We start from the raw sequence: 24,352 nt of genomic DNA, 5'->3' as shown, positions 1-24,352 counted from the left end.
TACAGTACCCATAAATAGTTTATGATATACAGAAATAGCCTAGAAGAAGAAAGTCCTGTTAATGTACTAGCCTCACTTGAAAAGAGTTACAAACAACACAAATCCTACTAAACTGATTTATCTCCTTTCAGTTGAATTTAGAGAACATAGTCTAGCCCTGTTGAGGATTGTGTTTCTGGCTGGTAAGTGGGTTTTACTCCAGCTCTTCAAGTACCAGGATATTCCTCCTTCCTGTTTGTCTCCGTTACAGCAATCATATCAGACATGGATTTGCCATTATTTGTAAATCACGAAGGAGCTTTAGCTTAGGGCAGAAGTCTGGTTTGCTGAAATTTTAGACAGACTTAAAGCAAGTGTGTTAGTGTAATAAAACATTTCTCATGAACTTATGAACCTGTAGCTCTTACTGATTTGTCTCTTATGGTTTACTGTAAAAATGGTATGTATACTTTCTTCACTAAGTATCTGTCAAAATGATGCATAGCTTTTGCATAAAATATATCTCTGGATGCATCCAAATATAAGATATGTCTGAGAAGGCAAGGAACATGCAAAAAAGGAGAAAATTTATCTACATGCTTTAAATAGCATTTCTGAATGCCATTTATCCATCTTTTTAATGACACAAAACAGTGTTGTTTAGTCCAAGGCCTCTGTCGTCAATAAAAATCATATAAATTCACTAGCTTTAGAGCAGCAAGTTTTTCCAGTCACTCTGAGCAGGTTGCAATAAAGTCTTTGTGACATGCTGTCATGGAGTTTTCAATGATGTGCTACATTTTTAACAGAAAAGCATTTTCAGAAATCACAAAGAAATTCAAGTAAATTATGACTTCTCTCTAATACAGCTTCCAAACTTCAATGTTAGGTTCCCAAATGACATGAGCACAATTGCAGAGGACTCCGAGAAAATAAATTTTTAATGAATACTTTTTAAAATTTGTTTGAAGAGGCCTCATTTCAGTAAAACACTGAAACAGTTATTAAGTATCGTTAAAGTAGAGAGGATCTAAACATGAACTTAAGTGGTTTGCTAAGGGGATAGCTTCTGATCTGGGCCATTAATAAAGACATAGTTCTTTAAATAATAATACTGTGAATTTAATGTTCAGTATTCTGAACAAAGAACATAAGCTTTTTGGTAGAACAAGGAACTTTTTCTATTAAAGGGAGATCTTTTTTCCACAAGGTTAATAGATTGACAATGGATTATAATATTTTAACAGATAGATTGAAAAAAAATCTTAGAAATTCCTTAAAGAGTTTTTAAGAAAATAATAATCTTAAACTTTCTGTTGGTCTAAACCCTTAAAAGTAGCAGTCCTGGTACAAAGATAGTTTGGTTTTATAGGAAGGACATGCGAACAGTGACCATATGTTTCTAAAGACATTTTAAAATGCCCTAAAGACATTTTGAAATGCCTTAAACACATTGTATAAACAAAATACTTGGTGGAGAAAGATTTCTATTGTCATTTTTGTAGAATGCTGTGCCTAATTCATTCTTGAGTGATGTGACCATCTGAAACTCATTCTGTCTTTTGCTTCAATATTTTCTCCTTCCAAATCCAATATCCTTTAGGTCCCCATTTCTGACCTTTCTCCTTCCTGTCTCCACCTTCAGAAGACAAATGTCACTGGCCAAAACAGCGTTTCTTGTGACATATCCTTATCTCAGTGTTTGCAGCCTAAGCATAATAAACCTGATGCATCTTTGAGATGTTAAAACTCCCCAGGACCCATGTGCCTAGTATGTGTTGTATTTCTTGAGGCCATGCAGGTCAATCTGGCACAAAAAGTGCCAAGTTCTTCCAGACGTTAAGCATCTTGTTCCATGCTACTACTCCTGTTTGATTGACAGCAATCTGGAAACCTGGAAAAATGACTCAGTTCTATGTTTTTGCTTGGAGAAAGAAATCATGTCCTGGTACAAACAGACATAGGGTACTACCTCCTGGTGTGAGGGAGAATACAGATTGGGCTAGAGCTTCCTACATCAACTTTGCTTCCTACCTCACTTTTTGATAAACACGATCCCATGCCAATAAGAAACTGTATCCTTAAAGTGAGAAAAGAATGATGAGGAGGAAGAAACCAAAATATCTTGATTTTATGTATGTTATTGTTTTGTTTGTTTAAACTGAGAGAAAAGTATCATATGTTCTTTTACTATCCACAAATTGGAAAAAATATTTCCAAGGAAAAATATCTTGCTTACTGAACAGGACATGAAGTAAGACCATATCTGTCAAAAGTCTCAGCTGAAAAAAGCAAGTTGCATGATTGTCTGCAGAATAACAATGAACTTTCTTCTTTGACTGTGCCAAGAGTTTACCCTGTTTTGCCAGGTAGCCAAGAGATGTCAACCCTGAAGGACATGTAAATTTGATAACAGCTCTTGTTACTCAGTTTTAACTGTTTAGTCAAATACTAACTGAAATATACTGTGTTGCTATGCACTTAAAAAAAAAGCATGTGGGAATTGCTAGGTCCTCCTTTTTGTGGCACAATTTAATGGCCACATTAAATGATCTCTATATTATATTCTTTCTCTAAAATATGCTAAATCAGTTAACGTAATATTTCTTTGTATTATGTAGAAGAGTGATAACAGGAATCATCCATCCTCTAGGTTCGCTATTTGTTTGATCACCTCTTGTTTCATATAGTTAATATTTTAGAAAAAGAGAAAAAGAAAAAAAGAGAAAAAAAAGAGAAAAAGAGGTCCTCCTTTTCTAAGTGTGCCGTAAGTGCTCTAAAGATAAGAATGATCCTCTTGCAAGACCAATTTAAGTAGCAGTTGAGCCAGAGTCACTGTTCTTACTTCCTTGTTCTTGAGTTTCTGTTAGTTTATTCCCCCTTTTACTAGGTGACAGAAGAATTGGATGGCACCTGCCTTAGGTACTTTCACTGTTGTTATCTCTGTAGTCAGAGACTCTTGTATTTACACATGCTTAAGGGCGCACCCTTCAAAGCTGTCTAATCTGCTTCTACAGAGCATGGCTGAATTTCTTCCTGACCATATCTGCAGAGTTTAAAATTACAGGATGGGTTTAAAGTAGATGTAACTACCTATACATTATTTTAGGCACCTCTTACCTTTTAAATGACTATCAATAAATCCCAAACTAATTAAGTGCCATGTCAGCTTTTCCTAACTCTACACAAGTCTAGTGGGGAGGAACAAGTGATACTTTCTAGCTCTTTGTAGAGAAATATCAAGAGATTCAGCACACTGTTCGCCACCAGGATAACTGCCTCAACTATCACTTTTTGCTTAAGTCTGTTATGTATCAGGTAAATATTAATGCTCTTTGCTACAAGAATGGAGGGCCCTGACAGAAAGTCAAGTGGCAAGACTTTGTCATGGCACTTCTTCAGGCAGCAGGTGGAGGGACAAGATGCCAGGCATTGTCTTGCAGTATATGCTTTTACTCTCTACTCCTGCGAATACAATAATTTTCTGTTCAACAGATCAGACATCCTGCAGCACAAATCCTGCAGCAGTGGCTGCAGAACTACTTTACTGGTGTATCTTGGCTCCTGTCCTGGTTTTGACTGGGATAGAATTAATTTTCTTTCTAGTAGCTGGTATAGTGTTATGTATTGGATTTAGTATGAGAAGAATGTTGATAACACACTGATGTTTTCAGTTGTTGCTATGTAGTGTTTAGACTAAGTCACAGACTTTTCAGCTTCTCATGCCCAGCCAGCAAGAAGGCTGGAGGGGCACAAGAATTTGGGAGGGGACACAGCCAGGACAGCTGACCCAAATTGGCCAAAGGGGTATTCCATACCATGTGACGTCATGCCCAGTATATAAACTGGAGGGAATTGGCCTGGGGCGAGGATTGCTGCTTGGGAACTAACTGGGCATCAGTTGGTGAGTGGTGAGCAATTGCATTGTGCAACACTTCTTTTGTATATTCCAATTCTTTTATCATTATTATTATTGTTATTATTATAATTTTCTTCCTTTCTGTCGTATTAAACTGTTCGTATCTCAAGCCACGAGTTTTACTTTTTTTTTTCCCCCAATTCCCTCCCCCATCCCACTGGGTGGGGGGAAGTGAGCGAGCAGCTGTGTGGTGCTTAGTTGCTGGCTGGGGTTAAACCGCGACAGCTCCTAAGAACAATAAGAAACCTTGAAGAATTATTTCTTTAATATTTAAGAGCATGTAGCTGACTTTCACATGGGGAATACTTAGAGAGGGGGAAAGTATCTAGCCAGTGCTCCACTGGCTTTCATATGTGGCAGCAACCATTTAGCTCTGAGGCAACACAGTAGATAGCAAAGAAATATGCTAGGGCTGGTATTCAGTTGCAGGCGGTAGTCAGCTAAGTGTGTCTAGGTGTGGGTGAATGAGATATCCAAATTCAGTTACAGTCAGTGGAGGAATCTCAAGTGCTATACAGCTGATCAGTACATGTGTTTATTTGCACTTCAACTGAATCCTTTGCAGACTTCTTTGCAGATACCAACCAGAGACATGACTGGTTGCGTAATACAGGCAAAGTGATGTTTTGAGGTGTCATAGAATATCAGAGATGTCCTTGTGAGACTGACAGATGAGAGACCTCATGTGTGAACATTTCTGAGCTGCATCAAACTTGATGTTTGACATGGAAAGTGAATGTCAAGGTTTGCATTACAGAACAACACTTCTGTTAATGCATCTTTTCAGTGTAGCAGGCTGAGGGAGAATACTGGCTGAAAAGTAGGCTGCAGAGCCAGCAGAAAGGCCATGGATGACTGCTGTAGAGAGCTCTGTATGCCACAATCAGCTGCAGAACCAAGCCTGTGGATGCTCGGTGCAGTTCCTTCTGGGAAGGGGTTGCTATCATAGGACCCCCTTAGGAGAAGGGTCTTGGTTTTTCCAAAGGTTCTGGCTTTAATAGCTTTCTAACACATGAACCAGATCTTAATGCTAAACAATTATACACTACAAGTACATGCAATAATAGTAATTATTTATTTGATGGTAAAATCCTGGTAGCTGGAAAAGACCATTCTGTATCTAAACAGACAAAGCGTATGTAGTGTCTGTAGTGCCTGTAGTGTGTGTAGTGTGTGGTTGTAGCTGTGATGATCTAAGGATATTGGGCAAGGCCGAGTTTGGAGGTAATGGTAATGTCTTTAATTAGACTAGCCTTGCCTTGCTTAAATAGATAAATAACCTTTCCAAGGTTAGAGGTTGCTACAGAAACATAAGAATTTCCATTTATAAAGCCCTAAACTTTTAGGATCACAAGAAAAACAAGGGCTCAGAGATGACCCGCCCAACTAACACCTCTGTTCTAAGCAATACCCAGAGCCATCCCTGTTATTCACAAGTCAACTGAACATAGTTTGGACCTCAGCCTTTTCTCCTTTTAGTGAACCATATTCAGAAGGCTGGTTGGCTGGAACCAAAGTCTTCCATGCTCAGTGTGATATGTGCTGCAGTACACATGGGAAGTTGTCTTTTTTCCCCTTCTATTTGTTTTTTCTGTTAGTGCTTGTACTGAATGACTGTGAGGATTGTCTCTGGTTCTTTCAAAAGCAAGTCATTCATTAGGATGCTTTACCTTTACTAAAAGACTTGTTTTGAACTTCAGCATGGCCACTGGCCAGAAAAGCAATTTCCTTTTTTTTTCCCCCTTCAAAAAAAGAGGTTGGAAACCATCAGCCTGTATCAGGAAGAAGGATTTCAGTTTTAAAGGTGAAATAACATTCGCTCCTTTTACATGATAAATGGAAGAAATAGGATACGCTAATGAAAGACAGAGGACATAGCAATTAAAAATACCAGGAGAGGGTGGTACACAAGTCTATCCTCATGTTATCTTAAAGTAAATTAGCATGAAAGGTTAAAGAAGCCAGACTTCTTTTACTTCATAAATTACTCAGCTTTCAGTACAGGTTTTACAAGAGCACATATTACTTACCTGAACAACTGATAGTGTGGTATTTATCACATGCTGCCTCCATTTGTAAGGTCATAAATTCCCTTGCTGTGGTTGCCTGTAACTTGTTTTAGTGCTAAGTGTAGCAGTAAAATGCTGGAAGAAAATCTATAGATTCAGCTTATAATACCTGACTCTGTATTTTATCCTATCTTGAAGTGAGAGATAAGGCTGAGGTTGCCTAAAATGAGCAGATATAGGAATAATTGCTACTTAGTGTCTTAACTGTCATTTATACATTGATTCCTGGCATTTTAATGGATGAGGAAAGAGCTTTTGCTTCCTACGTTAAACCAAGGTACTTCAGCTTGGTATCTCCCCTGAAACTGTTGTCCCTCGAAATTTAAACACGTAAATCAACACAAATATATAATTTCAAAGTATACAATGTACATATATTAAGATATATTGTATTTATAGTATGTATTTTATATTTATGTAAGTTACAAAAAAATAAGTTACTGTAGTGTTTTCGCATGTGTCCTGTTGAAGGCAAAATGCTGTTTTGACATTGTTTTCATTCCAAACAACAATCAGGCTTTTAAATTGCAGATCTTTTAGGGTGGAAACTTAGCTTTGCTTTCTTATATGTGAAACTAGCCACAGTGTCTGATTCCCAAGATATAACTGGCCTTCAAAACAACATGGTACAATTCTATATGAGCTATTGAAGAGACATGCCTGCATAAGAAAATCTACCAGTGTAAGTAACCAACACCCATCTCACCCAAATGCATAGTAATGCAAGAAAAGGGTTTCTTGCCACAGGTCATAGAGCCAATACCTGTCTACCAGTGTTTGTTAGACACCTCACTGTTACCATGAGCAGATGAGACCTCTGCATGTAACCTTTTGTGTGCCCTTTCTGCATTCAGCCACCAGAAGTAGGAGGCAATGTGCTTTTGTGTTTCTTTCAAAGATTCTAGGTGATTCTACAGTTTGCATCTTTCTCATTCATCCATCCAATCTGGTAGGATAAATGAATTTAAAACAGACAGCAAAACAATCAATTTGAGAGGAAGCAAGTCAAATACATCCTGGTGGTTAAACAACTTTATCAGAGAGGAGTGATGGTCTATTTGTATTAAGCCATGGACACATTACAAATTAAGGTTAACTTGAAAATCAGTACTAGAGAAACCCAGAACTGCTGTCACCTTGCTCTCAAAGAGGCAGTCATCTCTAGATGAAAAAAGTGATTTTCTCATACTTCCCCAGTTTTGAATGAACAGCCTGCTTACCTCACTCTTTCTGAAGAGCGCAGGCTACTCTATTATCTGCACATGCTGTAATGCAGTTTGCTGTAGGTTAATACTTAGAATTTTTCCCTTTTGTGACTTACTTTCTTCAGTGTTCTTGACCTGAGATGAGAACATCCAGAAAGCTCATCTGAAGTAAGTGTGGTTAAATGACAAATACCTCAGTAGATGCATATCTTTCTTACAGAATAACTCATTTTCAGATGTGTACAGGCCCAAAGGAAAATACCAGGTGGTAATGGAGGATGTAGCACTATCATATGCCATTTTTTTCCTGCTCCTTGATGCAGGTTCACTTCACCTCTTCTGTGTCACATGTTATACGCAGGTATTTGGAAAGAAGAAGCCACAATATATCTGTTCATCTACAGACCTCTGATATTGATTTGCCACTGTTGTATGGTGTGACTTGGTTGGAAGTAGTGGGGAGACCCGCTCCAGTCACATGCATCAAACTGTATCTGCAGCTGATGTTAAATTTACTTCAAGGAGAAGCTGTCTTATAAAGAAATGTTATAAAACTGATGCATTTATGTCAAATATAGCAAATTAAATATTCTGAAAGAGGTATCTAAACATTTTACTTCTATTTTTTTTAAAAAAGGAAGTGAGAGACAATTATTTGATACCAGGAGATTATGAAGATCATTAAATTCAGCCAAAGCATGAATTTTTAAAACTATTCAATTTCAATTATAGTTTTGTAGTATTAATAGATTTACTGACATGTTAATTTTTCCTGCACTTGACAATGAGAAGTTTTCTTAAGATCTATTCCTCAGACTGTTTAGGAAAAGTATTCATCTTTTAAAATACATGGATAGACACTTTCTTTACCTAGAGTATTTTAAACAGTTTAATTTCCTCATGAAAAAAAGAAAAAGAAAAAAATGAGTTGTTTCAATTTTCACCAAAACTCAAAAATTGGTGCCTGAATTTGAACTACTGCCACTATTAAACATCTTCAGGCTAACTCCCATTAAAAAATCAGGCCTAGATGTTTCTTGTTTGACATCTGTTCACTGCAAGTGTCTAAAAGGAGTCATTGCCTATCTTCTGTGTCCTACAGTTCAGAAGGGTAGGTTGGTCGTGATTATTTCCAGTAGACCTTAGCCTGTTTTTTCCTTGTTGTGGTTTTCTCTTTGTTTGCTTCACAGCTTACAGGATATCAGTTCCTGTTGCTTTATGGTGACTTGCATTTTATGCTGGTTTCCATTTGCAGGGTAGTTATGCTATCTTGAAAACAGTCAGGAATAAGCTGCTTACTGCAGATCTAGCACGTACGTTAGACTGTAAGGACTTCGTGTCCAACAAAATTATGTTTTCTTTACAGATGTCTGTAAAAGTTGCTCTTCTGAGGCATCATAAGATGTCTGGAAATAGTTTTGCTATTGATACCTTAATAATTTTCTCAGATGCAGAATCAGATTGTAGCATTATTGGAAATAAAGCTGTACTGTTTTGTGATTTGCATTTCCCTAATAGGTATGACATCTGCTTGAAGACTCTTGGAGCATGGTTAATAATGCTGCTGGCACGTTTTGCTCTTTTCTGCGTTTTGCAGATGTTACATCCAGTGGTGCTCAGTTTTACGCCTCTCCTGAGGCTCTCATGAAAAATCTGTGGTGTTGTGTGCATGTTATATATTATGTGCTACAGGACTGAGATGAAGACGACTTTCTCAGGTCTTTTTCAGCACTACAACATCTGTCCTTTGTGACCACAGGCATATCACTTAGGAGGTTTTTGAACCTACATATGTCCTGTTGTATGGAGAAACAGAATATTCTGCTCATAGCCATGTACAGTTGCTAAAATTCATTCAAATTTAATCGACGGGTTTTGTGCATTATGATACATACTTACCAAATAAACAAATCACAAATCCCAATCAAAGTTGAGCAGTTTATATGTTAAGTAGGCTGTCACCATAACTATGCTGTTTTACTCTCATGAATACAGAGCAGAACTAATCCTGTATCTCAGATAGCGAAGGTAGGGCACAAGAATTAAATTATTTCCTCAGCGTTACAGAAAGGTGTGTCAAAATCAAGATTCAAAAACAGAAGTTCTTTTGAATGAGAGTCGTGAAACTTTAGCCATCTGCATAACCTACATCTTATCTATTTATGGCTCAATTCAGAGACCTAAACTCAGGCATCTAGTGACATTTGAGATGATTTAGGGTATCTAGGGCATGCTCACGTGTCTTGGAGATATGACACAGGACCTGGGGGATACCCAAGCCCTTCTGATGCAGCACCTGAAAGACATCATGATATTCTAAGATATCTCAAAAGACATTTTATATGTATACTTAGGCAGCTGAATCAAGTCTTTACATTTCCTTTCTGTTCTGTGCTTTTAACAACATTTGGGTAGTAGATAACCCAGTTTATTTGCTGGCAGAAGACAGAGAAATATCTTAAAACAACTCTAGTGACATGAGCAATTGCCAAGGTCACAGTAGTCCTGAAATTTTTGATTTATTTGGGGTCCTGAGAAGAAATCCAAGGACCTGTTACCAGGGCTTCATAACCTGCATCAGTGCACATCTGCCTGGGCACAGATGAGCCCTGGATGAGCCCTGGTCCCTTCATTGTGTATACTGCACTGCTCTCCCTCATGAAATGCATGTTTCTGTTTCTTTTCATGGTCACGCAGGGTCAAGGAAAGGAGGAGCTGATGTGCACTTGACTATTGTACCAGTATAAAGCTGGGATTTGGTTTCCCTAAGCATCTCAGGCTAGCATCAGAAAATTTTGCCTGGATGCTGTGACACAGATACAGCTACAATTAGTTGAAGAAATCAGCCTTTACATAGCTTATGGCAATCTTTGAAGTAAGCCAATGCAATTTATGCTTACTGTATTTTCCACAATGTCTTCAAAACCAGAAGAAGGCACTAGGGATTTACTTTAAAAGAGAGGAAAAGAGAGAAAGGGTAAAAATGTTGAAATTTCTAGGAAATGGAAATTACAACTTTGTAATTCCCACAGTTTGAGTCTGCTGTAAAGAAGGGAGCTGTTTTCAGCTTAACAACATAAGGCAAAAACATAATAACACAAGACTATCCACACTGGTGCAAACTAAGGATTCATCCTGCTGTTAGTTGTGAGAGACATCAGACACCTCAGCATGAACACGACAAGCAATCAAGTACATATACCCTGCAATATATTCCCTGTCTAAAGCAACCTAGGGTTTTGCAGACAGATGTCTTTTATAATATGAAATAAATACTTCAAAAGGAAAACCACACAGAAGTGGAAGAGGTGTTGTCTTTGTTTTTAATAGCTCTTGATGGATTTCCCACCTCCCTGCTTTTTCTAGTTGCTTTTTCAATCATGTGGGAGGGAGATCAACAACAAAAATACATCTTATTTGAAAAATCACTTCCTTTTTGTTTGTTCTGAACCTCAGTTTTGTAGTCCTGATGTCACTTGGAAGTGGTCTTCAGGGTACTTATAGCACTAATAATGAAAGAGATTTCAGGGTAATCATTAACAAATGGTTAGCCTAAACTCATTTTACATAGGGAACTGAAAAGTCTCTATATAGAAATAGCAGTTGGTATCTACTGAGCCTAAGCTTTTGCTAGGAACAGAGAGGTGAAAGGCTCTTTATTCTGTTCTCACTACTAGTCTCCTACACCACACAGTCCTCCAGGATGCAGGATTTAAATGTTCAATACGACAAAATACGGCAAAACTTTTCATGGTGAAAGCCCAGCTGGAGAGTTGCACCTTTTATAGGAGTCTAACACTGTGTTATTACTAGCATCCTGAAAGTAATTTGTGACAATAAGGAAAGAAATAGGGGCTATCAATCAGACTGTCAGTTCCTGTTTCAACCAGAACACACTCAAACAACATATTGTAAACTCAGATCTTTCAGTGTGCCAGTTTAAGAAACCTTTTCTTGCTGATTTGCAGCCTCAGGAGGAAGAACACTTGCTAGATGCTGGTAGTGCTCCTTATTTAATTCAGTGTAAATTCATAAAATAAATTACCCAGATAATTCGCTGTGTCCTCAGTCCATGTGCACCCAGACTATACTTTTTCCATAGATGCAAAACAGATTTACAGCTTAAAACTAAGTGCAGCGATAAAGGAATATTACTAGTAATAGACTTGTGCCAAGTTTTATGACCAGCTACAATAAAAAAGGAGTTCAGCCACTTTGAATAATGGGATCTGTCAGATCCTACTCACTGTTTCATAGATCCTGATGGAAAACTCAAGACCTACATAGAAAAAATGCATTTGATTCTTTCATTCAAAATGGAATACATGTAGTATTATTATTATGATTTCAAGAAAGTAATGCTAAAAAAACCCTGATGCTGAGATAAAACCCAGGTTAAATAGTCCTCAAATTTTATTTTGCATCCTGTGAGTTAGCCGCCTTAGCTGAATCTTGGATCTTCTGTTTTGGAATTTCAACCTATTCAATCTGAAATTGCAAGCTGTAAGCTGATGCAGCTCAATCTTTTACAATCCAGCACATAGTGCTGTAGAGGAGTGATTATGATAACCATATTCTTATAACATTAAAGTATTATAAATGGTATTAAGGCATTAAATAAAATTGAATCTAGGATAAAAATTAAACTAGCAGAGAGACAACTGTGCAAAAGATGTAATATCAGTAGCACAAATTAATGTGTTGGTCTAAGCATAGGAGGGGAGGAAAGGTTTGTTTGACAGAGTAATATTTTTTAATAAAAAAAGTCCAGATAGCTGTAAAAACCAAGCAAGTTTCTAAGTATGTTTTGCCAATGATGGCAATTGGACCTAATAGTAGAAAAAATGGCAAACAATTATGGTGTCTTATGAAGCACGCTCTCCTTAGTATGAATGAAGCGAGGCCTAATATCTTTAATTAGATTAACAGATCCAGCTGAAAACTTGTCTCTTTTCCAAACTATATGCATTGACACAGTAAAAGAAATTGACTCTTTCCACAGACATTGTTGCGCTTGTAGAAAAGAGTATATCAAAAAGCACTATGTTTTTTTTCTGTTTATTACTATTTCAGAAAAAAAAAATATTTTGCTAAAGCCTGTGAAGTAACATGTTTGTTCTTTTTGCTGTTTTTTTTTAATCTGTTCATTTTACCATATTTATAAAATGCAGTGAGTGCAGCCAGCCAAGCAAAGCTATTGCTAGACAGAGATGGTTTGGTAGCCCCTACGGGGGACCGGCGCTTTGGGGGACGGAATGCCTCCCAGTGTCCCCCAGAGCAACGCAGAGGTGCCCTGCCGCAGGGAGACACTCAGGGCAGAAGAGCGGGCTGGATTTTCTGGTCTTTGTTCAAACAGGCCCTGTAGGACCTCCAACTCTTTCCACCCTGTGAATCTGAATCATTTCAAAGGCCAACTTAAATAATGCTCCTGCCTTTCGAAGCTTCCCCCCAGGGAGGATGCAGTTCCAAGAGGGCGATCTTGTGCCACTAGTGGTCAGTCTTTCATAGGAGTGTGGTACCCGGTGTTCCGCACTCTTCAAATAATCTGCTTTCCTACTCTAATGCCGAATAGGTTAGGTCTCTAAAAAATCTGAATCTTAAACCAGGCAGTGGTTTCTTCAGAAAACTTGGATTGAGGCATCCAAAATTAAAAAAAAATAAAAAAAAAAATTGAAAAGCTACTTTAAATTCTATGAAGAACATTAGAAATGTGTATGTCATTTTCAAAGCTCTTTGTAAGGCATGACAGAGGAAAGAAGTTTCAGCATTTCCATCTTCAGCCTTCAGTGTATCATCACAAGCATTTTTTTTCCTTGCCATATTGAGAACCTTCCTTTCTGTTGTATTGTGTCTCAGAATCAGTCACATCACATTACATTCCTGCTTTCTACATTAAATTCCTGCTTTCCACATTTATTTTACCAATTTGGCTGGAGTATGACAGATCTTATCATGTTTGGCAGGATTTGTTTTGATGATGAATGGCTCTGCAAGTCTTTGCTTGCAAAGTATGACAGTCCACATGCATATTCTTAGCTCTCACTCCATTTATTAGTTTAGTTGTACATGTTTTTATATAATTCTGATGATTTTTTTTTGTGTATTTTAATTAAGGTGCAGATATCTAAAAGCACATTTGGGGGGGTGTGTGTCTGAAAAACAATGCTCTGAAATTCCACTGAATTTTGAAGAGATAGCACATATAAACTTTTAAAAACTTATTCTTTTCTAAGCAAGATTTTATTTGTGAAAATAGAAACTGTACTGTTGTAAAGACAAGGCTTAACTTATGGTCATCTGAAAATTTTACAGTTGTTTTCATTTGGCCACTTTCATGATCTTCTGTTAGTATTTATGAATAGTCATGTGCAAAAATTGTGTAAGTTAGAATAGCTGGAAAATGTTTATTCTTTTATGTGTATACCTAGGCAACAGAAATAGTTTTAATTAAACAAAATAATTCACTATTCATTGATCTTCTCAGGGAACAGTTACCATATTACATGATGTAGGCAGCTTAAATGAATGAAGTAAATGTTCTGTGAATGCATAATCTAAAATTTATAAATTAATTATGTATAATACTGACGTGTAGAGTCCTTGCTCATATGTTGGTGACTACACCACTGTCCCATTGCCTTTAATGGAATTTTTGCAGATCTAAGCACTTGCCAGTATGAACTGTCAATTCAAAGCAGTCCTTGATATTGGGAAGAGGAGGTAAAAAGCACAATTTTCTTATTCACTACAAATTGAACTAGAACCATTGCATAGACAATTGATTTTTGTTGGCCAAATCAACTTTTTATTTGTATGGTGGATGAGTGCTTTGATTTGGGGTTTTGAGAAAATATAAACTGAAATGGAAAACACTTAAATACCTGAAAAAAGTGGTGTATTTTCTTTACACACTGTTCACATCTTAGCTTATTACAACGATCATTCTGAAATGAAAATAGGCTTTGCATCAGACACCTATAATAATCTTTTAAAGTAACATCCTCACTGTCAGAATTAAAAGTACTTAATTTTGTTCTAATAATCTAATTTTCAAAACAGATTAGGCAAAATCTGAAACAAGTGAATCAATATCAAGTGAAACTTGTTCTGTGCTTGTGAGTCAAAGTATTCACTGATAATTCATAAAATTAGGTATTGATTTGGAACACTTATCTATGTCATCAGCTTAGATACCAACATTAGCAGCTCCTCAAACAGCTTCCAATAATATGTCAAAAGAATAATTACATTACCATGTGGGATTCAAGTTATCTGGGGAGGGAGCCTTGAGATCTCATGTAGTCACCAGTGCATCACTCCAGGAATACCTGAAGGTTACAGAAACAAAAGAGTATGAAGAGTAGAACTGACTGCAGTTACTTCATGTGTAAACTCATTAAGATGGAAAATGGTGAATTAATCACTGAACTAGAAACTAAGATTTTCTTAACACAATTAATAAGAATCTGGTTCATATTTTATATGTAGCTAAAGAATGACCTAGGCCAGTGATGAAAATACCTGGCTCTTTTGAATGCTAATTTCCCAAAGTTGAAAGCAACTGCTGACAACATTGAAGGACCCCCCCCACACACTATTAATGGGTTGTTTGTTAGATCCTGTGATTTCAAAGCCCAATTTTATAATCACAAAAGATTATTTATTTTAATGAAAGCTAGGTTACAAATGGACAGTGAAGTGAAAAAGTTAAAAAATGGGAGAGACCAACAGACAAAATAAAGGGAAAGCATTACAGATTGCAACTAAGAATACAGCCACTGGATAAGGGAAGCTAAAGCTATAAAATAAAAAAACCCCATACCTCATTTGTCTAAGGAAATGACAGGAATTATTTAAATTATTAGAAATAACCCTAGCTATGATAAAGGTCCTGTATGAGACAAAAATTATCTTAGCCATTCAGAAAAGGCACATATATTTAATAAATAGCTCTTCTCAGTCACATAACAAAGTCAGATATATTCAGTAAAAATTTGTATTCTGTATTTGAAGTAGGAGAATTTGTTCATATCTTGCAATGCTAATGAAGTACATTCTATTTCATCAGTAGCTGGAGCAGACATTAAATGACAAAATTAAGAGTGAAACACTTTTAGATCCAGTAGATTGTATAACTTGTAGCCAAGAGCATTAAAGGAGTTGGCAGATGAGCTCTTTGAGACATTCATGTTGATTTTAAATAAAGCTTACAAAATGGGGGACTTTCCAGGATGCTGAAAAAAGTTAATGTTGTTCTAATATTTTAAAAGAGAAAATTATGACCCACATAAGTATATCTTGATACTGATTCTGAGCAAGAGGGTCACGGGTAAAGCAGCCACTGAAGAATTAAAGGATATTTGCATAATTAATTCCAGCCAACATACTTGAGGAACATAGATCATTTTTCAATGAGCATGTAGGCCTGCTTTTTCAGGCTGACTATTCTGACAGAAATTTTTGTTTGTACTGTATTTGACTTTGTTTCCTATGACATATGAAAAATTGCAATATAGGAAAATCAGGGGAGACAATATTAGGCATACAGAAATCTAGTCAACAGATTACAAAATGTATCCGTAAGTGAGAATGTAAATATTCCTAAAACAATGTCACAGAGATCTGAGTTCATTGTCACTTGATGCTGGCAAATTAAGATTCAAGACTTGTGATCTTAAACAAAATACAGATGCATTTTGGCAAATGTTATATATGGCAAAAAAAGTTGTTGGAAAGGCAAATAACGCTAGTGACAGATTACTAATAAAGAGCAACCTGGGATGCTTGGTAACAAAGGGTCTCTTAAACAATGTAGTTTAAGCTGACTGAGAGAGCATGTGTTGGCGAACTAAGAATGCATGGGTGGAAAAGGTGGTTAAAGTCACATGGAAAATAACACTTCAGTGCAGTGGTAGCTTTTTAGTTGGTAGGGATGTCAGCAGAAAATCATGTCTGTGGTATGAGCACATGCTCATATAACACAATGGAAGCTTAAGAGAACAATATCATACAAAACAGGAACGATATAAATTAAGTATTAAGAGGATACTAATCCTCTTAATAATGATGAGAATATTTAATGTTATCTATTAGAAAAGAGAAAAATGTTCATTGCCTTGTAGAGAACCCTGTAATATTTTCCTTTGCATCCCTCTTTGTATCTATCCATCTCAAGGTGCCACATGCTTGGCACTGTGAGCTTAAGGAGAGCTGGCAAGGTGCCCTCTGAAAGCCATTGCATGAATGCAGGTGAACTCTGTAACATTTTTACTAAACTTGTTTTTCAACAACAAAATCTACCTTATTCAGCTTTGTTAAGAAAAGGAAAGCTGAAGCAAAGTCAGTCAATCAAATGGAACCACTCTGCTAGAAATGAAATCAAAAGATAGGTAGTGCGTTGGGACCTTTTATGTTTCTCTTATGCATCACTTTTGTGTTTAGCCCATGTTCTCACAAATCAGTGCCTGTAAGACTGCGGTCAGCCAGGTAAATCCTCACTGGGAGCTACCATGGACATGCAGTGCATTTGCTATTCTGTTGTATGTTCCTGTTCTGATTTGTTGTGGTACTGGGTTTGGTGCTAGCACTTGTGCCAAATGAGCTTGGCCCAAGAGGGAAAAGAAAAAAAACACAAAAACCCCCACCCACACACCCACCCAAACCAAACCAAACCAAACCAAACCAAACCAAACCAAACCAAACCAAACCAAACCAAATCACCAGAAAGACTATATCAAAGTTTGTACAATTCCGGAGGGGATGGATCCCACTCAGGGTAAGAGCTGTCCCTGCTTCAGTGTCATGATAGGTATCAGCTGAATATTGGTTCTCCATGTTGTGTTATAGCTAACAAGGCAAACCCACAGGTATTCTGCAGAACACTATTTGGTATTTCTTCTGTGTAGTGCAGTAATTCAACTGGAAGAAACTACAGTCTCTCTTGTATCCTTACTTCAGGTAGGATGTTGAAAATTTTGGAAGAAATTTGAGAAGAGCTCAATTCTGAGGTTGCGCAATGAACCTACAAACCTCTTTTCACAGATGCCATGCAAGTATATTGTTTACTTTCACAAAATACAACTGTTTTCTTTAAAAAAATTAAGATGCTTTTCTTATACATGCTCTGCGCCATGCAGTCTCATTGTAGCTGAGTTACATGTGGCTGCAAGCACCTAATGCTGCCTTTCTTTCACGCAAGCAGACTTAGCCAAACCTGTGAGGGAAGGTGATTTTTAAAAATTGCTTGGCAGGTAAGTGCTAGCATTTACAGATGAAGAGGATGGCCTTCAGCTTAGTTCATGAAGAGGACTACTGAAAGAAATAAAAATCTATACATTCATCCATTCTCATGTGCCAGGGTGGACAATAAGAAGTGGGCATCTTGGAAGCATCTTGGAAGTTTGGGTACCAAGCCTGGTTTTGGATTGCAGCTTCCCTGTCATCCACACTGCCCATGCACTGGTCTCACTTAAACTCTAGCCTGCAGAAAGTCAGCTGGCTCTCCGGTCAGGGAATTTCAGGCTTTGTGGGGTGGGAGACAGGAAAGGGGGAACCAGGTTCATGCTTGGCCTTTGCACCAAGCAGGCAGAATGGATGCAGCTGACCCAAGCCACATGGGTGTGCAAACTTGACCTTGAACTTAAGTACAGCTATATCAAAACCGTTTCTTTGCCCTGATTAGAAGTGGGTAAATATTAAATATTTCACATTCATTCTTAACTGTAGCACATCCCATATTCTTCTTTTCCCCTGACTGAACTGAGAAGTTGAAATCCCTCCTAAGTAACAGCTGCTCTCTATAGCCCAGCTGGTGCTCTTATAATAAGGATGTTTGGAGAAAACTGTTAAGTCTGTGGGGCTGACAGCCTTGCACTGATGTGTACTGGATCTGCAAAGATAAAATCCAGTTTCCGTACAGAGCTGAGGTTTTTTCTCAATCCACATCTCTCTCTCTCAGGGATAAATCCTTTGCTTTGGAAAGGAGTACCTGTAGGAAACTCCATGAAGTAAAGCAGGTGGGACTCCAGCAAACTGTATCTCCTCCCTGGGATTCTCATGGGTAGAGACAATTGAACTGACTTTAAGAAAGCAAAAGATGCTTTTTCAAATATGTCAAGAAATGATGATTATTACACAATAGAGAAGCCTATGGGAGCCCAGGGGAAGAGCTGCATTTAGTCATGTCAACACAAGGGGCTGGATGGTCGCACAATATATACTCCAAAATTTGGCTGGCCTTTCTTTGCACCTTCAGCTTCAGCCTCCCGTCCAATCCCCCTTTCACTCTTCTGTTATCCAGCAGAATCTGGAAAGAAATCATTAAACCGTATAGCTGTTCCAATAGCAGCTGCTTGCAAGGCGGCCCTGGGAGTTCATGGCAATTCCTGTGCTGTGCAGGGCTGCTCAGTGCTCTCGTGTGCGTCCCTGGCAGCTCCCTACTCCGACTGCTCCAGCACAAAATTGTGTGCAGTGTCTGCAAAAAAGTGGAAAGAAGTGAGAGTGGAAAGAAGGGGACAGCATGGCTCATTGTATGAATTACTTGTGTGCAGGACAGCTACTGCTTTTGACATGATGGGGTTTCTTTCTCATTTTTCCTTCTTTGTCTTCGTGTTTGACATTTTGTGGTTGCTTGATTTTTCTTTTTCCTTACCACTTTCTGTCTCCTCTCCCCTCTTTTCCACTGTGCTTGTATGTACCTTCACCACTTTTTATCTTCTCCTTCTCACTCTTTTTCCCTTATCCTTCTACCTTTGTTAAATCATTTAAGTTCCTCTTGCTTTTAGAAACATTTCTTCTGAGTCTCTCCATTTCCTCACCTATTTCCTTCCTTTCCCTTTTTCCTGCAGTTCTTCCTAAACCGCTTCTCTTCCTTCCTTCTCTGCCTGATTCTCTCTTCTCTGCCTTCTTCTGCGCCGCCTCCTCCCCCCTCTCTCCCAAATCCCCTCTCCATTATTCCCTATCTCTGGCTGCAGGTGCTGCAGCTGCAGGAATCTGAGACACTCCCAGGGTATGTGTGGGGGTGCCACATGTATCGCTCCCACCCTGCAAGCAAGGGAAGGAGGGTGCTGCATGTGCAGGTCTTGGGACAATGGATCCTGTCAACAGGATGTGGGAGTTTTATTTAAATGTGGGAATGTCCCATGAAAATTGGGACATCTGGCACCCTTACATTCCACGTCTGACTTCGGCTTCATCTGCTGCTGTTATGAGTGTCATAAACATGGGTAATTTCACAAGCCATAGGAGTCAGAGTACACAATAGATTGCACTGCAGATGGTATGCCTGCCCTTAAAAGGACTGGGTCTTGTAGAGTTACAGAGATTGCAGTTTGGCATATGCTGGAAAGAGAAACATAGACTTAGGAATGACAGATTCCACCAGTGTCATCATGAACAAGCACAGAAAGTTAAAAATATTGCAGTCATGCTTTACATCCTGATTTAAAATCAGATAGGAAAGAGATCAAACTGTACAAATTAAAAAGAAAATAAACAGCATTAGACCTACCATCCAGTAGTCCTGGACTTCAGAGCACCCATACACTAAATTGTAGGTGCCTCATTTATGTGCCAAAATTAGCAATTTCCCAATGATCCTTCTAGAATCAGTGAATACATCTCGAGGAGACCATTCAGAGCACCTAAGCTGGTCTTCTGCTCTTGCCAGGACCCTTAAGGGGTCTGTCTCTCTCTTCTGGTCTGGGGTGGCTTTGCTTCTCACCACCCCATGATTCAAGTGAGTTGTCTTCTTTCCTGCAATTTCAATGCCTTATAATTCTGTATAGCTTCCTGGACATTTTCCCACAAAAATAAGCAAATAGATATTTTGCTGTATGTATTTGCAGTTCTGCTCCTGTCCTTGACTTTGCAAGCATTGTGGTGGTTCCCTCTGTGTGAACATGGTGTAGGTTGGCTTGTAGGTAATAGTCAAATTTTTGGCCCCAGTTATTTTGTGACACACTGCCAATCAGATAGCCAGCAGAAGGAGTGCAAGTTAGCTCTCTCGGTGCCCACAGCTGTTGGTGCCCGTGCAAGGAAATGGCCCTAATATAAACAGCAGAACATGTTCATTTAAACAGGACTGATAACATGATAGAGATGAGTTGCCAGATGGATGAGACTAGTTGATGAGAGGAATGTTTTCTCTAAGCATTAAGAGGATCATATGCACAATGTCAGATGAAAAATAAACTGGCAAGAATTTAATTAATGTCATCTGCTTAATCCAGAAATCCTTTTTGGTTGTTGATTCAAATCAGATTCTTTTGCAGTAGTTCTTGGAAAAAAGTGTTTGCTTCTTTCAAGACAGTGTACTTCGTAATCTGCCTCCTAAGTTACGGGTTAGGGGTGAGGGGGGAGAGGTGACAGAGGCTGCAAAGGAAAATAATTTTCTTTGGGAACTGCATTCCTTTCCACAATGAATTCCCATCTCCTGTATGGGATAGAGTTAGCTGCTTCCCAGCAAGCCCTCTCCTTTTGTTTAGGCGTTTGGAAGATGTGCCAAAGATAACATGACTAAAAAACCTGCAGACATCTCATATGACCCCTAACTGTATAGATTTTGTTGGGTATACAGAGCTTTAAATCCATTTAGATGGATTTAACAGCCTCAGCAACACTTTTGTGAGATGAGAGCTGGGTCCCTGTCAAATGGCTGGAGTCATGGCAAGAATGTACTACATTAGGTACCAGGTGTTAAGCTTTGCCTTAGGGTTGACAATACATGATTCTTTAACCACTTTACTGGACTATTTACTAAAACCCAAACTTGTCCCATTTTAGCAGTCGATCTGGCACCTCCTTTAGAAGAATGCTATGGGTCCAGTAATGGGAATGAACACACTAGGGGATGGAAAGGTTAAAATCTGGAGGAAACAGAGCTCTAATAAATCTACTGAAAACAAACATATTTTGAAGGTGAAACCATGTATTTTGGATACCATAGATGGGGAAAGTCAGTCATCGGGGCCACATGGTGGTTGTCCAAAGCCCTGGAAGCACAGGTCTATTTGAAACACTTTTGCCATGGATCAGAGAGACTTTGGGCTTCCTTTAGAAGTACAGAGATCTTCTGCAGACATCGGCCCACATTTCTTATCAGATTTCCACGGAACTCAGGGTGACCATGACATATGCAGACAAAATCTTTTATTTATTTCAAAGGAAGGGAACTGTGACAAATCTTTCCTTTGTTTTATCTTGCTTTTGCTAGTCTCTGATGTCTTTCTACAGAATGCCCTGGGAGGAAATCTTTTTTTATACATCATTACTATGCAGTATTCTTCTGTTCCAACAAATTCAGTGGTACTATAGTTTCTCTTGTTTCAGTGAGATTTATGCAATGAAGTAATGCAGTGAAGGAGCTAATCAAAGTGCTCACAAAATGCAACGCTCCATCTATCCCACACAGAAAACCAGTGCAAACATATAACTCATACTGTGAAATATTATTCTAAGTTAGTGCTTTTCCAACTGTAGTATGTGGAGAGCTGGCTGGTTACACTGTGCTAGCTCTCCTTCTTGCTTTCAGCTGCTAAGTTGCATTAGCGATACTTTCCTAATACTTATTTTCCACATAAGCAATTAATCTAGTGGCTACAGGGGGCTTCTGTGGATTATGCATGGGATGGTAAATGCCTACATGAGTCTGTGGTCCTCACTATGTTGTTTATCCTTACCTTAGAGATTTCAAAAAGTTATGTTTCATAACACAAATAAATTAAATTATTATTCCCCTTTATCTTTCAATAACATGTTAATTTTAAAGACACTGCCGTATAGCCCTCCCTCCACCTTTCTCTGAGCTCTCCATGCAAACTAAGATTTTGTACAAGTGGAGTATTGTAGGAACAGAGACTTTCTCTTACTAATGTCATAAGTACACAAGGAAACCAAGATTAGTGACAGTATTTTAGAGAATTCTAATCTGAATATATACCCTTGAAAAACATTTCACTATTTGGAACAGAGATCAAGAGACCAAATGTCCACTCCCCCTTTCCAGGTATCATAAATGAATTCTGTAGCAAGTGCTCCAGCACATAGTATTGAACTACACATCACTTGTGTTTCGTTTGCTTTAAAACTACTCTTTCCCCCAATATTCCTCAATTTTATTCTGATTATGCAACACCTCTATTGAAAAAAAGAAAGGAAGAAAGGAACTCCTCCTCATGTGCTATGCTGTAACTCAAAAAACACTTTGTGGAAGAAATTGCTAAATATTCATTTTTGCCAATGAAGCAAACACGCTCATTAATTTTCATCCTGAAAACATTAAAACAGAAACAACTTCTGTGAATGCACAATCAGATCTTTCAACCACATATAATTTATGTTTTCCCCAGCAGAGGATTAAAAATGTTCTATGGTGTATCATTTTGTGAATTCCCATTTCCTTGTTTAGTTGAAATCCCTCTTAAAAAATCAGCTGCTTGTATATGGCATGTGACTAGGAAGTAAAGATGAAAGTCAACAATCTTAAATTAACAAAGAAAGTAAAATTTGCACATGCCTTATTGAATGAGAGTACAATTATTTTTTTGTTACTTCACATTCTGTCCTTTAAAAAGTCTGAGAGTAACAGTTAAGAGTAACAGTTAAGTTGCTTTTACATTCACAGTATTTATTCTTTGATAAGGAAATGTCCTTAGTTGTTTTTGAGAAGTGGATCACATATATTTGGGTCTTAATGATAAAAATTGCATGCCATCCTTATTTTGTTGTCTGTCTTTGTTGACATTTTGTGGTCAGTTGAAAACAACATTTCCAATAAAAGCAAATGATCATTTTCTCTTGAATGTGGAATATGAGAAGGGGAGGGGGAGGGAAAGGCCAATAAAAAGGAAAAGGAAGGTTAACATGGACATAGCGGCCAAAGGATCTGTCCTGTCTTGCTGAGGCTTGAGAGCCCAAGTTTTTCTTGCCAGCCTTGAAATATACTATTAGGCAAACTCCACTGAAACTTTTGCAAATATATTTTTCAAACTATTGAGCAAAAGCTCCAAACCAGGTTATCTTCGTGGTTTCAGATGCCTTATTTTTTCTGATCAGATATCAAAAAAAGCTCACTAAGAGAGATGTGTATGTGATATTACTGAGCCTGTGATGAAAACTCCTTTCAAAAAAGATTTTAAAAACTCCATTAAAAAGATTGAAGGTGAATCCCTTTCATTTGGGGTAGACTTTCATTGTGTTGACTTCAGACGCTAATATTCTGGACTGATGCTGAAAGCCTGTGTTACTTATTACTTTACAAATACTTACTTGACTGCATATTTAAAAATTATGTTGAAGTACATAGAGAAAGAATAATTCTTCACGCATATCTTTTACCAAGCAGAAGAAATGTGTGGGTTTTTGTATGTGCTTTTTGAAAAACAGACTTATGAACACAGAGGTACTGGGTTACTGATATCAGATGTATCAGTTGAGTAATGCCAATTTCCTGTAGGCAGTCTCTTCTGATACAATAATTTCCACAAGGCATGGCTCTTAATTTAGGCCAGGAAGGTAATTTTAAAGCTGTAGAATTATTTGTCTTGAATGACTGATATCACTAAAAGCATTTAGAATGTTAACCAAATGCAACCAAAGAAATAGGATGCATTCATCTCCCTGTTTCTCTTATAGTTACTAAAATACAAAGACTGTTGAGTGAGGCAACAGGTGTCTCATGCAAATTTCAACAGAGTTTTCTGTGGTTTGCTTTGCTTTCAGCAATCAGTTGCAGGAAAGTGATCTAATCAACAGACTACAGAGGCAGACTGCTCTTGCCTAATCCCCTCTTACTCAGTGATTTTTTCATTGCTGTCTGCAGAGATACACAGCTTCAGTTGAACAGGTGGATCTCATCTCCTGACCACTACATGGCTTTGTGGGTTGGGTGCCTACTGGTCAAGTCCCTGCAGGCTGAGGAGAGATTTGAATCCAGACCTTCTGCTTCCTGGGCAACTGCTTTCATCATAAAGTTATTATAAAAACATTAGGAACCACGTCCTTTCCTGGTTATGTTTTGAAATCAGTACAATTCTTTGGGTAAGTATTGGCTGTGGTCTTAGCACAGGGAGAGAACTGTGTCCTTTTAGAGGTAAAGTCCTGCCTAATTTGTAAATTCAAAGAGTTGAGTAGGCACTCCACCGTTTGGATCAGAAAAGAACACATCCTCTTTATGTATGTGC

Source organism: Aquila chrysaetos, chromosome 14 (genome assembly GCF_900496995.4).
Source record: "Aquila chrysaetos chrysaetos chromosome 14, bAquChr1.4, whole genome shotgun sequence".
NCBI classification, from domain to species: domain Eukaryota; kingdom Metazoa; phylum Chordata; class Aves; order Accipitriformes; family Accipitridae; genus Aquila; species Aquila chrysaetos.
This window is presented reverse-complemented; position numbering follows the sequence as displayed.